Genomic DNA, 15885 nt, shown 5'->3' on the forward strand with positions numbered 1-15885 from the left:
CTGTGACTGCTCAGATTGCTATTACTCCATTCCTTACTACAGTCCTCTCTAAACTCTGCACCAAAAATATTGCGATCCCAATTATGCTATTTGTGCATGCATGTTAGCACAACTCTTAGTGCGCAATCAGGAAATCCACAGCTTCTCCAGCAAAAATGACTGCAAGAAACCATGAAGTGTCAGTTTATCAAGAACCCCCCCCCCCATCTATACCCAACAGCCCTTTCCCCTGCACAGCCTCTGCGCCATAAACTGTCAAATGTCAGTATCAATTATCAGCAAAGCAAGGGTCTGTCTGTTGCCCCTTCAACAATCTAACGTCCAAGGGGATACAAACGTACTCGTTCCACAACACAGCTTACACCAGGCAGACAGGAGGAAACTTCAAGCCTAAGGGCTTCGCTTTCAGTATGATCAAAATCTGCAAGTCTGGATGCTACTGATCTAATCTTACAGAAGTGCTGGGTATTCCAAAAGTGTTTCCGCACATGCACATCTGTGTAACTCAAGGCCTGGCCTTACCTGCAGGAGATCCTGTTGCAACAAAACTGCTTCTATTCTTAACCAGCAACAGAAAACCTGAGGCGGCGGCACTTTCACTTAAAGGCAATCCAAGGTACCGTATTCTGAAGAGTATTTTTGACACGGCAACCCCCCCCCCAATTACTTGAGGCATAAATAAATCAAAGGATGAGTTAAGTCCCTGACATTACTGGGGCATGACACAGGCTAGAACTGAACAGGGATTATGAAAAAGGAGTCTCTCCCTCAAAAAAATGAAGGTTTTGGGGATACAAACAAAGCACAATCACTTGGCTTCAGCCGAAAGAAAAACGTGAAGTCATGTGAAATTATCACTGTGTTGAAATCTGTGTCAGAACAATGACACCGCATTCCTTTGGGCATTTTGTTTTCTGTGTATTATCGCAAAGAAGAATATACTCTTTAGTTTTTATCCTGCCGTATCCCGAGTGACAAAAATGTAAACTCAAAAGACATTCACTTTTATCAAAAGAAATTTTAATGCTGTAAGCTGCCCTCTGATCTTTGGATGAAGGGTAGTATATAAATTTAATAAATATAAATTAAAATAAATCCACAGTGGACATGAAGATTAAAAAACCCGATAAACCCCAAACATATCTACACACAGTACTCTCGCTGGTATAAAGGACTCAATAGATTCAAGTTTGAAACAGAGGTATGTCCACACCTATTCTTATACAGTGATTCAACAGGAGACTCCTCTGAAATTGGGCAGTTCTGAATGAATCAGGACAGGGTGGGGAGCAAGTTTCCCCATTTTCCCCAAACTGCACTGCTTATAGACTGGATCCAATTTAGCATGGACTTGGACTATAGAATACTTTTCATTGATTGTCATTCAAGTGAGAGCAAAAACTGCAAAAAAATTAGCAGCGGCAATTAGAGTAAGATCTATTATTTGATTACTGATGTAAACCTCCAAAATGTATTTTGTATACATATTCTGTACTATTTCAGTACTTTTTTTTTTTTTACTGCTATGGCTAGTAGCTGATGCGAATAAAGATTCTTCTGATCTGATCTTTCATTGACTGTACCTGTTATTCCACACTATTGTCACAACTGCTGTACTTCATAGACCACTGACCTGAAGGTTGAGGGGGAGAAATGTTTCTTAAAAGCAGCTTGGAAGAGACACACTGATATATCTGTTGTGACAAGTGGTGCAACTATCCATGTATATAAAAATGGAGCGCTTGCAAATCTTTCTATCTCTGTCACATGGAACATAATGCTGTTGGAGAGAAGCAACTTTTGTGAAGCATTTCCTAATGATGCAAAATCCATTCCCTTAGGACCCTGATTCAAAACAGTATTTTTTGACAGCCAGCATGGTCTAGAAAGAACAGCAGCCTTCCTCAGTCTGCAGCTCTCCAGATCAGGACAGCAACCTCAGACCTTGTGGGGGGCCAGACTATATTTTGGAAAAAAATATGAATGAATTCCTATGCCCCACAAATAACCCAGAGATGCATTTTAAATAAAAGCACACATTCTACTCATGTAAAAACATGCTGATTCCTGGACTGTCTGCAAGCCGGATTGAGAAGGCGATTGGGCCACATCTGGCCCCCGGGCCTTAGGTTGCCTACCCCTGCTCCAGATGTTTTAGACTACAATGTGACTTCAGCATGCCTGAAGTAGATTTGTTAGGACTTAAAAGCAGGTCACGCCCTTCCTCTGCCATGAGCTCATTGCGTGACCATGGGAAAGCCCAGTTCTATACATGGGAGTAAACTGGTTTCATCTCATAAAGATAAACCTAATGAAAATGAACCATATAATTTTAATGAATAGATCAGGGGTGGCCAACCTGGTGGTACTTCTACTGAAGACTTGGGTCAACAAAGATAAATCAAAAGCAGCTTTATTGTATGAAAAAGAGCATTAAACCTAATAAGGAGAAGCCTTCTTCTGAGCCTTTTCTCACTTGCCACTACTGTATCCTTCTGTAACTCTTCTCCCAGTTGCATTCTTCTAGCATAGCTCCAATACAGTGGTACCTCGGGTTAAGAACTTAATTCATTCTGGAGGTCCGTTCTTAACCTGAAACTGTTCTTAACCTGAGGTACCACTTTAGCTAATGGGGCCTCCCGCTGCCGCCGCCGCACAGTTTCTGTTCTCATCCTGAATCAAAGTTCTTAACCCAAGATACTATTTCTGGGTTAGTGGAGTCTGTAACCCGAAACATCTGTAACCCGAGGTACCACTGTACTTGGTGGTCAAAGTGGACCTAAATGGCTGAAAGAGATCTTCGGGAGAAATGAGGCAGATAGAGAGTGGCTTTTAACCTGTAATGTGTCTGCAACTTCTCTTTCCCCCACCCCGCTTTGTATGCTGGAAGCAAATTCAGGGAGAGGAATCCTGCAGTTGTTAAAGTTCTCATTTTGCCCTTAAGTACCACCTCTATATCTCTCCCTGTTCACATGCAGGCCCAAATAGGTTTGCCTCATATTTCTCTCGCACATTAAATCGAGCATTTAATTTTCAGCTTCTCTGTTATACGTTTAACCTGTAATTGGATTTTGTTCAGGGAACATTAAGTCATACATTTTTATTGTCTTCATGCAACTATGCAATTCCATACTAATTACCATCTTTCACCTTCAGCCTCAATGAGGTGTATATAATAAGCCAGCCTTTATCTTTCCTACTATAGCAGCTTTTGCAAATCAGTAAGAATTAAGCAGACAACACACATCATCACAAGCTAATGCACGGTTCTCTTAAATTAACCAGCCCTCTTTCCCTCAGTATTTCAATGGAAACACAAATCAGGAGCAAACAATTTACAAAATGGAGCTGAGTAGGGCTAGGATCCTGGATATCACACTATCGATAGTTGGGCCTGGGCACATTTCATCCACCAATAAGCAACAGTAACCCACCCAGAGGGAGATATCAGGAGAAACAAATGCTATGGGAGATCTGTGGCTTTCATGCCCGAATTGTAAGCTTCGTAGAGGCATGACAGCTGGGTAACTCATGTTGTAAAAATAAATAAATGCAGGAGCAGATAAACATTGGGTCTCAACACATAGGGCTCTTTTATTATAGCTATACAAAGTAATTTGCATAAGCTTTTTTTCAAAAGGGCCCAACAAAAGATGTGGGCATCATGCGGAAGGTCATTTTGACAGCCAAAATGATGCCAATGAGTGCATGCCAATACTTTCCCCGTTTTTGCATGCCACCTCCTTCCCATCCCCGTCCACTGAACATTTCCAATCTGACTGAATTGCCCAGTGTGCCATAGCCAAGGCTGCTCACTTCATAAAATAAATCCCATGCTTCATGGCCACGTGCAGACAACTGGAGTTCTTAGAGAACCAAAGGGTGTGCTGTTCCAGCCACTCTTAAGTTTGCTCCACAGGAAATTTGTGACCAGAATAAGAAAAACACTGCAGCACAGCTGCCTCTCACATAGTAGATAAGCCCCCAAAGTTCTCTTCATCCTGGAGAAGAGTGACTAGTGGGGTGCCACAGGGTTCTGTCTTGGGCCCGGTCTTATTCAACATCTTTATCAACGACTTGGATGATGGACTCAAGGGCATCCTGATCAAATTTGCAGATGACACCAAACTGGGAGGGGTGGCTAACACCCCAGAGGACAGGATCATACTTCAAAACGATCTTGACAGATTAGAGAACTGGGCCAAAGCAAACAAGATGAATTTTAACAGGGAGAAATGTAAAGTATTGCACTTCGGCAAAAAAAAATGAGAGTCACAAATACAAGATGGGTGACACCTGGCTTGAGAGCAGTACATGTGAAAAGGATCTAGGAGTCTTGGTTGACCACAAACTTGACATGAGCCAACAGTGTGACGCGGCAGCTAAAAAAGCCAATGCAATTCTGGGCTGCATCAATAGGAGTATAGCATCTAGATCAAGGGAAGTAATAGTGCCACTGTATTCTGCTCTGGTCAGACCTCACCTGGAGTACTGTGTCCAGTTCTGGGCACCACAGTTCAAGAAGGACACTGACAAACTGGAACGTGTCCAGAGGAGGGCAACCAAAATGGTCAAAGGCCTGGAAACGATGCCTTATGAGGAACGGCTAAGGGAGCTGGGCATGTTTGGAGAAGAGGAGGTGAAGGGGTGATATGATAGCCATGTTCAAATATATAAAAGGATGTCACATAGAGGAGGGAGAAAGGTTGTTTTCTGCTGCTCCAGAGAAGCAGACACGGAGCAATGGATCCAAACTACAAGAAAGAAGATTCCACCTAAACATTAGGAAGAACTTCCTGACAGTAAGAGCTGTTCGACAGTGGAATTTGCTGCCAAGGAGTGTGGTGGAGTCTCCTTCTTTGGAGGTCTTTAAGCAGAGGCTTGACAACCATATGTCAGGAGTGCTCTGATAGTGTTTCCTGCTTGGCAGGGGGTTGGACTCGATGGCCCTTGTGGTCTCTTCCAACTCTATGATTCTATGATTCTATTCTATGATTCTCAGTAGTGATATAATAACAGTATTTCCCTTAAGGCTAAGTAACCAAGTACAACATTTGGCTAAGTGGATTTCTACTCCTAAATAAATGAAGGGTGCAAGGCAAACAATTTGGCATCAGGTTACCTAAGTGACTTCGGCCCCTATATTGTCAGATGGGGCACTGCTGAGAATACCACGCCTCAGGGGTGCACTATAAACTGGGATTTTATTGTTGCAGCTCCAGGCCTCTGGAATCAGTTACCAGCCAAAATTAGACCAGCACCTAGCATCTTGATGTTTAGGCAGCTACTGAAGACATTTTGGTTTAAGAAGCCCTTCCCAGAAATGTGACCCAGTCATTTAATGAAACAGTAATTCTATAACTGTAACAATGGTTTTTTTGTTTTAAAAATATTTATTATTTATAGTTTATCTTATTGTGCACTGTTTCAATAGCTTTGGCTGTGAAGTAGTTTATAAATCTGTTAAATAAAAAATAGCTCTTCTGTTGGACAAATATGATATATCCACAGTTTACTGGAATGGTCAATACAGGGACGTCCCAAGAGATTGTGATCTACTCACAGAATAAAAAACTGGCAGTGATCTACCCCGGGGGGGTGGGTTCAGGTGGAAGTTGTTGAGCTTTTTTTAGGGAAAAAAGTCAAAGTTGTTGACCTTTTTTGGGGTTCTGGTCAAAGTTTTTGAGCTTTTCTTAGGTTTGGGAGGTATATTGACCTTTTTGAGGGAGTACAGGTAAAAGTTGTTGCTGTCTACTAGTGACTGCAAGCATACCCAATCAAGATCAACTAAAATGTGGAACAGAAAATTTAGGATGAGTGGCCACGCAAGAACAGCAAAGGGTTGGGTTTTTTTAAAAGGCAGCTGGAATAAAGGCATAATGAACCCTTCCGCGGTCTTCTTGTGTTGCCCTTGTAACAAAAAGTTACATTAAAAGGTACTTCACACTTAAGACTATTCCAAGATAGTAAAGGTAAAGGGACCCCTGACCATTAGGTCCAGTCATGGACGACTCTGGGGTTGCGGCGCTCATCTCACTTTATTGGCCGAGGGAGCCGGTGTACAGCTTCCGGGTCATGTGGCCAGCATGACTAAGCCGCTTCTGGCGAACCAGAGCAGCGCACGGAAGCGCCGTTTACCTTCCCGCTGGAGCGGTACCTATTTATCTACTTGCACTCTGACATGCTTTCGAACTGCTAGATTGGCAGGAGCAGGGACTGAGCAACGGGAGCTCACTCCGTTGCGGGGATTCGAACCGCCGACCTTCTGATCGACAAGTCCTAGGCTCTGTGGTTTAACCCACAGCGCCACTCGCGTCCAAGACAGTCTGCAATAATATCCGTCTTCTCATTCATCCAAAGATTTTCCAGATCATTAAAAGGTAGTTTTGCCCATTCATACAAATTACTCATAGGATGGTGTTGAACAGACAGGATGTTCGCATATCAATCCACTGCCTTCTCTCTGTACACAAAGAACACTTGCGCCTTTCTCTCCCTCCCCCCCGAAAACCCCCCCACTGTTGATGACAAGAGTCAGAGGACGATGCAGCCTTCATCCAGGCTAATTTTCTGGCAGCTGAAGCAAGTCCAATTTTTAGCACAGCACAGCTACAGGGTAGAACAGTCTTCTACCATAATAAGTAACTGCTGTCTGTCATTGGGTTCAGTAACTCATTCTCAAAGTATGTGCAAGATTATTACCTTGAGAAAATACATACACACACACACACACACACACACACACACACAGGCTACACCCAAAGGGTCATGACCTAAATGCCACAAAACAATAATCCATGTAGGAAAGAATCAAGCTCAGCTGGCAACATAAGCTGAAACTGATCCCACAACCAATGTTGAAAACTCAAATACATAAGCTAGGCACCCTATGGCTCCTTGAACCAAGGTTACAGTCGCCAAAATGGAATGTCTAGTTGGCATTTTGATGGACTGACTAGTGATGTGAGGTGAGAATATTCTCTGCTAGAAAATTCTCCGGAGAATGTTCTCCACAAACTGTAAATTCTAATGTAAGAACCAGTTTTACAACCCACATTTAAAAAATGTAGTAAATAATAAGTCAAGCTGTGATATTGCCAGTGTAAGTAATGAGTAATGATTTTTTTTTTGATCCAGTTACATTACTGAGCATTGTCTCATTCACCAGTGGCAGTTCTGAAATGTGAACTACAGAAAACATATTTCTTTTTTTAGTTTTAAAAATGCTATTCATTTAATTTGATGAACATTTGGATTTATATGTATTTCAACTATATGTAACAGCCTTTTTTCTATTTTGGTGTGATTTTATTCTAAGCAATTCTATACCCTTGGACATACAGTGTGATTTTTTTTTACAGAAAGTCGCTTTAATGCTTTATACACTTAAATTACCTAGGCCTATACAATTATGTGTAGCAGCATGTGAGGTGGCCTTGATTTAAACAGTTGACGTTTCTATACTTTTATTTAATGCCAGTAACTGGTTTTTGCTGTGCCATTCAATGGTAAAAGGTGCCATTTACCAGAGATTGACATACTGAAATATATGATCATATAATGATCATATATTTAATGTTAATGGCTTCTTTTTTATATGTATGCATATAGTTTTGTTTATCAAGCTGTGTTTTAGTCACCAAAACAGTTATTAAGTGTTAGAGCTATTAGAAGCACAAGATAGCCTATTACTGAATTTACTTGTATCAAACCATCGCGGCATTGCCCCATTGAATAAAAGTATCTGTACAGTTTTTGGTTGCCATCTGAACAAGTTTACCCATGAATAAACATGTATATTAACTAATTATATCATTTTCAATGCATTAAAATGGTATCATTTTCAATGCATTAAAATGAATATTCTCCTATTTTACATGAAAATCTCTAATATTCTCATTAATATTCTCCAAAAGATTATTCTTGAGAATTTAACATCACTAAGACTGACTGTGATCAATTATCAGTTAAACATCTGGGGTCATTCCACATCAAATCAATGCAAAAAACAAGGGTTTTGCCACCCACCATCTCGGATTTTGATGAAACTTGGTGTACACCCTTCCCTTATGGTTGAAAGAAACCCCCTTTAATTTCCCCCCTCTATCTCAAACGGTTTTAATTTTATAGCACTTCAAAGTTTTGTGAAATCTGTGTTTCTGTTCCTCTTGAGATCCTCGACCTTGTGTGCATTTTATTTTTTTTCCTCTATAACCAATGATCAGATCTCTTTGAAATTTTACACAGTGCTCAATAACATGATGAGGATTTCAGGAAAAAATACACCAGCACTCAAAAGATTATATAATGCCTAATTAAATGTATAAATGTAGTTTTTTGGTGGAAAAATGAGGTTTAGAAAACCTAAATTTTCAGTGTGAGGGCACGATGGAATCAAAAGTTTTTGATGGTGAAAATTATTGCAAAGACATGCTCTTTCTCAACAAAGAATAAAATTTATGGGTCTCTTATGTCACGCGGGAAGCAGCCCAAGGGAGGATCTCCGCGGGAGTGATCCGGTCCATGCCTGGTAAGCCTTGCCGACCCCTGGCCTAAGGTGAAAATGATTCCACAAACTGTTCTCAATAGTGGCACTGGGTACTTCAACCAGACCTGCAACAAGCAAAGAATCAAGACCCCTCCGAAGTCATCCTCAATACGTGTAGCTAGTTGGTCCCGGTGGGTTTTCCTGGGGCTTCAGAGGTCCCTCCCCCACACGGGGAGTCAGTAACCTCCAGACTATCCAAGATACCTCCACTGGCCTGCTACTAGAGAAGATAATGCAAGCTGCAAAATGAACCTTTTTGCAGCCCACACTGCCACATAGCAGGCACTATTATGTGTACTTACCAGTGTTCGGCTGACTTCAGAGCGAGACTTGTGCCATTTAATAATTATTTAATCAATGTGTTTTTTTCTGTACCTGGTCAAGGATTTAACATCAACAAGAACACATTTTTACACCTCTGCTTCTAATGTCCTGCTGTATGTCTATGCAACTTAATACTGCTCGCATGGACAATTGGAAAGGCCTTAGCTGCAAGGGTATCACCGAGATTTACATCTCCAACTCTCAACACATTTGAATTAAGTGAGCTGTACTGAACACCAATAGACCTTACATTCAGGTAAACAATGTTAGGATTGAAAATGTTCAGAATCCTTTTAATTCCTGAAGCTCCTCAACATCATGTTCAAATATATAAAAGGATGTCACATAGAGGAGGGAGAAAGGTTGTTTTCTGCTGCTCCAGAGAAGCGGACATGGAGCAATGGTTCCAAACTACAAGAAAGAAGATTCCACCTAAACATTAGGAAGAACTTCCTGACAGTAAGAGCTGTTCGACAGTGGAATTTGCTGCCAAGGAGTGTGGTGGTCTCTCCTTCTTTGGAGGTCTTTAAGCAGAGGCTTGACAACCATATGTCAGGAGTGCTCTGATGGTGTTTCCTGCTTGGCAGGGGGTTGGACTCGATGGCCCTTGTGGTCTCTTCCAACTCTATGATTCTATGATTCTTTAAAAGTAAGTATCATCCCACAGAAGAACACTGAGAGCATTATCCCTATCTGAAAACCTCAGTCGAAATGTTTCTTTTAAAAGCTGTCACAAGACAGCACACATGTTAACATCTGAAGTTAAAGAACACTCATGATTCAGATTACTTTTTGCTTGCCATTTATTATGGCAGCCTTAGGATGGAAGCCAAAATACTCGGCATTCCCCTAACTTTCTACAGAAGATCAAATTGCAACAGCATTGCAAGCAGTGTACGCTGCTTAGTTTGCAAGATTCTTATGTTTGCATAAAATTGGGTGATGTTCAACTCAGTCATACTCAGAGCAGACCCAGTGAAACCAACGGACTTGTCTACTCTAGGTGTGACTTAGCTGGAATCACCAAGTGTGCTTCGTCCCCCTTTATCTGCATGGCTAGCTTCTATAAATGTAAAGTGAAAAGTTATTCAGGCCATGAATTAATTCTTGCTGCACACATTATCATCAAGTCTAAGTGCTACCTTAGTTTTAAGAGAAGATTCATTTCTCCAACTTTACTCAGGGCTTGAAATTAGCAGGGAGCCAGGCACATTTTGCGCCAAAAGATTCTCCATTTGTGAACACTTCAAAAAGTCTGGGTGCCATTTTTGGTACCTAGCTGAGACTCAAGGATTGCTGAAATGTATGAGATTTGAAGCCTCAAAGTATATGTTAAGGATCGACAAAATGTTAAGGAGTTTAACAATAAAGAGTAGAGTGTTTTGAAAACTGAAGTATGTTACCAATGTTACCAGTGACACTTTTGTGTCAATGCAAAAGTGAATTGCATATTAACTCATGCTTATCAAAATAATAAATAAAAAGTGTTGCAGACCCCCACAGTGGAGACTAGATATCCTGTTTTGGTACCCACAACCCAGGTCCCAGAAGCCATTTAGCTCCTACCTTTTCTATTCCAGTTTCTAACACTGACTTTACCATGCTCCAAATAACCACAGTTTGGAAAGCTAGTGTGTTCTAGTGTTTACAGTGTTGGCCTAGGATTCAGAGCACAAGGTTGAAAACACTATTCAGCCTTGCAGCTCACTGTGGGACCTTAAGCAATTCACTTTTTGCCTAATCTACCTCAGAGTTGTTGGGAGGATAAAATGGAGAGAGCAAGTACCATGTAAGTCAGCATGAGGTCCTCTGGTAAGAGATGGAATAGAACAGCAATAATCAATCAATTAAATATACTGTAGATATATAGCTTGTTAATATTATATGTTAATTGTGCCAAGCAAAGTCCCATTGATCATCACCTCTGCTAATTTTTTAAAAGGTTATGTCTGAAGGACTGGCAAGGAACCCATGAGAAGACAACACGCCAAATGAAGTAACTGTGACTCAGTAAAAGGAAGTTGCACTGCACACTAATTAACGGTGTCATCACCTACAGAGTTCCCCACCTCAGGCAAACTCAAAAATTGAAATAAAAGAACAAAGCCTATTATAGCCAATCAGAACACAGCATTCCTCACCTGAATTCTCTTGTCTTTTAATTTTAAATCTTGCTCTTCTTTGAGGGAGCTCACGATAGCACACATGCCCCCCAAAGGTTATGCTCACAACAGCTATGCGAGGTAGGTATGGCTGAGAACGTATGACTTGCCCAGGTCCTCCCGATGAGCTCAGGGCAGAACAAGGGTTTGAAACTGGGTTTCCCCAGTTCTAGCCCAACACTTTAACCACTACACTGTTTCACTGATAATGGACATTGATTAGAAAAGTTATTTACTTCCGCTGGGATCCATGTCCCGCACAGTATGTGTGTGTTTTGAGTTGACTGGAATCCACCCCAGGCCAGAAAAAGGCCTTTCTGTGCAGCCCTTCCCAGTCAGAATACCTAGTAAACACAACTGACAAAACTACCTACAGAGAACAGTGAAAGCATTATTCTATTCCAAAGACAAGACGGAAGGCTTTCGGGATAAAAGCCTGCAACAGTGTATTGAGAAAGGTGGTGACCTATGTTCCCAATTCTGAAGCAAGTGGAAAATAGTAGTATTAGTTACAGCACAATCCCATGCATGTTTTACATGGAGACCTCATGTTAAACTGGGCTTATTCCCACACACGTAATAAAACTGTGCTGCTAGGCTCTACTCAAGATATAAGGGGATCATTGGAGGATCAAAGTTGGGGAATATCACATACAAAACAAAGTCTCCTATTCTTCAAACCTTTCATAAAGGTTTCCAATAAATAATGTAACCCAAGAGATTTTTCACATGGGAAGCCACTCCACATGGGATGTTTGAGAAGAGGACTCCACATTAAAATGACAGAATGCTTATATACTTTGGGATCTTACCAGTCAAAAATGAGATTTTTTTCCCCTCAAGACACACAAGCTCTGTAAGTCCAACACCAATCAAGTTAAGTAGTGATATCCCTCTACCCTTTCAAGCAGCCAGAAGCATATACTGCTAAATAAATACACATATTTGCTTTGAACAAACCAGCCAAAAATTTATTACCTGTCAAATGATGCAGTTCCTCACTTCAAGAGAAATGTATATTTTGAAATACTGGTACTCTGCATTAAACAGTGACAGTGCTGTGTTCCACACAGTCAAGTCAATTCAGATATCAAGCTCAGCAAAGGGAAGGAGCGAGACCTGAACTCTCTACCTCAAGTAAATGTAGTTGGGCTAAAACACTGGTCTAAGGCTCTAAGCTATTTGGAAGAAGGCAGGATATATATGACAAATATATTTCCATAAAATAAACATCTCCTCTGTTGGGCAGCCTTAGTCACCTGTTCTACAGTCTGCTCTGAGAACAGTAATCTCTACAATATCCTTACAAAGTACACCCTCATTATCTCCCTCAAAATGCAAGTCAGAGGCCAATGAGTTCTTTCCTTTAAACTACTTATCAAGAACCAACAAGGGTGAGATTTCAGAACAGGGAACTTCTGTTGCTATTTGCATTGCAACAGCCAACGACTCACATTTAAACAGAGCTTACACTGTTCAAAGCACTCAAAACACACTATCTTTTCCAGAACTGGAATATGCTAGTCACCAAGATGAGTCTGAGCTACAAATCAGGAAATCACCAGTTTGCTTCCATCCCTCTGCCACAAACACACAAGGGCACCTTAGGGAGGCAACTGTCACTCAAGTTGTTCCAACTCACACAACCAAGAGCTGGTAGGTCCTGCTTACCTTAAGGACTGCTTTAATCACAGCAGGATAGTGCAACATGAAGGCCTCTGACTAATCAGGAGCATTTCATTCCTTACAACAGCCCTGTGAAGTAGATTGAATCCTACAATTCCCATCCGCCAGCCAAAGGAGCATGAGTCACCTATTGCTATTCAAGAAGGAATGCCAGCCTGGGCAGAGCGGAACACGAATGCATACAACTCCCCACTTTGCTTTGGCCTTGAATAACTGACCCCTCCCCAGTGATCGACTTTTCACCCCACCCTCCCCACACACTCAACTAGCTTCTTTCCTATTGCAATTGTATTGGGGAGGGGAATTGTTTATTTGTTATGTTCTTCTTTTTATTATGACTTTTATGTCCTCATCTTGTATTTCTATGCTGTGAACCGCCCTGAGACCTACAGATGAAAAGCAGGATGCAAGTACAATAATAAACAAACGAACCAAATTCCGCGACCAGGAGAAGACCCAATCTCTCCCTCTTTAGCCAAGGGGGGGGGGGCCAACAACGGCCAGAAAGGCGGGACATAAAAACACACACTATATACACATACACACACACAGAGTGGTTTTTTTCTGGGAGGCCGCAGGGGTACGCATACCCCTAAACACTATGTGAATCTTTGTACTTTTGTCAATTTACTGTATTTATTTTTAGCAATCTGAACTAGGAAATGGTGATTTCCTTGAGTCAAAATGAGAGCACCCCCCATATATACATACATATATATATATACACACACACACACACACACACACACATATATATATATATATATATATATATATATATATATACACACACACACACACACACATATTACAGGGAAGAACTGTGTGTGTGTGTGTGTGTGTGTGTACATATATATATTATCTAAATCTACACCTATATAGTTAGTTAGAGGCACTGAGCGTCAGTGAGAGCCACCTGAGGATGACAAACCGGCCCGCGAGGGTGGAGTTGGGGCCACAGGCGTTCAAACCCCAGGGGCGGGGAGGGAGGGGGCGGCGATCTTGAAGTCGGCCAGAACTCGAACTCGGGACCTTCCAGGCCAGGAGGGCTCCCGCGACCACCGAGCCCTCCCTCGCTCCCGCCCACCCGGGGGGACGGAGAAGCGAAGCCCCCGCGTCCCTGTCAGGGATGGAGCTTCGCCCGAGGGGCGCCGCCGAGGCAGCCTGGGCTCATCCCCACCTGCGGGGGTCTTCCCCTTCCCCAACCCCGCCCGCCCAAGCGCGCCTGCGCAGAAGGACCCGCGCGCGCACACCCCTCAGCGGCGAGGAGAGAGGCGCGTCGCCCCACCGACCCTCGCCCCCTACCTGAGGGGCGACCTCCGCCGCCGCCTCCGGCCTACTCACCCCGGATAATGGCTGCTGCGGCTGCTACTCGTACTCGTCACGCTCGCCCGCGGCTCTGCCAGCTACAAGTCCCCGCCGGCCGCGGCCACGACGACGACGACGAGCCGCCTCCCCTCTCCGTACCCGCCTCGGCAACAGCGCGACGCCATCTTGTCTCCCCGCCCAACGCGCACGCGCGCAAGCTCGCACGCACGCGCCCCCCCCCCGTCTCCGGCAGGCAGCGACGCGTGGCGTCACGGCGCTGATGACGCGACGCGGAAGAGAGCGAGAGCCGATGGGGCTCGAGAGGCGCTTCCGGTTTGCTGGCTGCGGCCGCTTGACGTTGCCATAAGCGGGGAGGGAGGAAATAATAATAATAATAATAATAATAATAATAATAATAATAATAATAATATCATTTCTATACCGCTTTTTAAATACACACTTTTATTGCTTTTTAAACAAATACAACATATGCCGCTTTATATTTGTAAAGGGAGAAAAATCTCAGAGCGGTTTACAGCACATTAAAACTTAAAATAAAACAATCCAGAACAAAATGTTCCTGAATAAAGTCAAATATAAAGTGCACGTTCACCGCAATGTGATTAACAGGAAACTAGAGATTTGAAAATAAAACATGGCTACATGGAGTCCAATATAGAATGGACATGTAGGGCAGCACAATTAACAAGAGGTTAAATATTAACATATGCATAATACATATGCATTAGTTGTTGTCAATCCTGCCAGTGGTGTGGGTGTGGTGTGTGTGCTGCCATCGGTGCTGGATTATGATTGTTATGTTCTGGTTATTGTCTTGTGTTACCTCCTTGATGTTTCTTTTGAAATGAATATATTATTATGTATCGTTATTATTAATTAATAATTACCCAATCAAGCACCAGCAAAGCACAGGCATCCATTTATTAATTTATTTTAAATAACAATAGCAATAATTTGATATTTGTTAAGTACTCTACTTCTCATGAAAGGGGCGGGGAACAGAACTTTGTTAGACTTCCTTACACTCCACTGCACACTCGTCCCACCACCATTTTTCTGTTCTAGAATCATAGAATTGTAGACTTGGAACTGATCCTGAGCATCAACCCCCTGCAATACAGAGATCTCAAGTATTTTTATTAAAGTACACTCCTCCCCCCACCCAACTTGGGGGCGTCCCTAATGTCCAGTAGTTGTTGGCATCCGACTGTCTCAAGTGACAATATATTAAGATAATGTAAGGTAATCAGATCCTGGCAAAGATTGCCAAAGAAGAAGAAGAAGGTCTGTAGGAGGTTTGGCTCAGAGGAATTAGTCCAGCTCCAGACTGTGCATGATTATAAGTTGTTTTAAGTTGTTTTTAAAGTTGTGTTTTCATTCTTGTAACCAGCCTGGGACCTGAGTGAAGGGATATAATTGCTGATGATAATAATGTTACATGTAAAGTGGTTGTTGTTTAGTTGTTTAGTCCTGTCCAACTCTTTGTGACCCCCTGGACCAGAGCACGCCAGGCCCTCCTGTCTTCCACTGCCTCCTGCAGTTTGGTCAAACTCATGTTCGTAGCTTCGAGAACACTGTCCAACCATCTCGTCCTCTGTCGTCCCCTTCTCCTTGTGCCCTCCATCTTTCCCAACATCAGGGTCTTTTCCAGGTAGTCTTCTCTTCTCATGAGGTGGCCAAAGTCTTGGAGCCTCAGCTTCAGGATCTGTCCTTCCAGTGAGCACTCAGGGCTGATTTCCTTAAGAATGGATAGATTTGATCTTCTTGCAGTCCATGGGACTCTCAATAGTCTCCTCCAGCATCATAATTCAAAAGCATCAATTCTTTGGCATTCAG

At 42.5% G+C, this 15885-nt stretch overlaps 1 protein-coding gene across 1 annotated transcript in view; it reads right to left on the reverse strand.

Moving 5' to 3' along the window:
• The window catches only part of UBAP1 (ubiquitin associated protein 1), a 28224-nt gene extending 13909 nt beyond the window's left edge, over positions 1–14315 (reverse strand). The window contains exon 1 of the mRNA XM_083575747.1: positions 14065–14315. The gene's annotated coding sequence lies outside the window, so the exon portion shown is untranslated. The remainder of the gene's footprint in view (positions 1–14064) is intronic.
• Between the last annotated feature and the right edge of the window lie 1570 nt (positions 14316–15885).

The sequence above is a fragment of the Podarcis filfolensis genome, assembly GCF_964270895.1.
Source record: "Podarcis filfolensis genome assembly, chromosome: 11".
NCBI lineage: Eukaryota > Metazoa > Chordata > Lepidosauria > Squamata > Lacertidae > Podarcis > Podarcis filfolensis.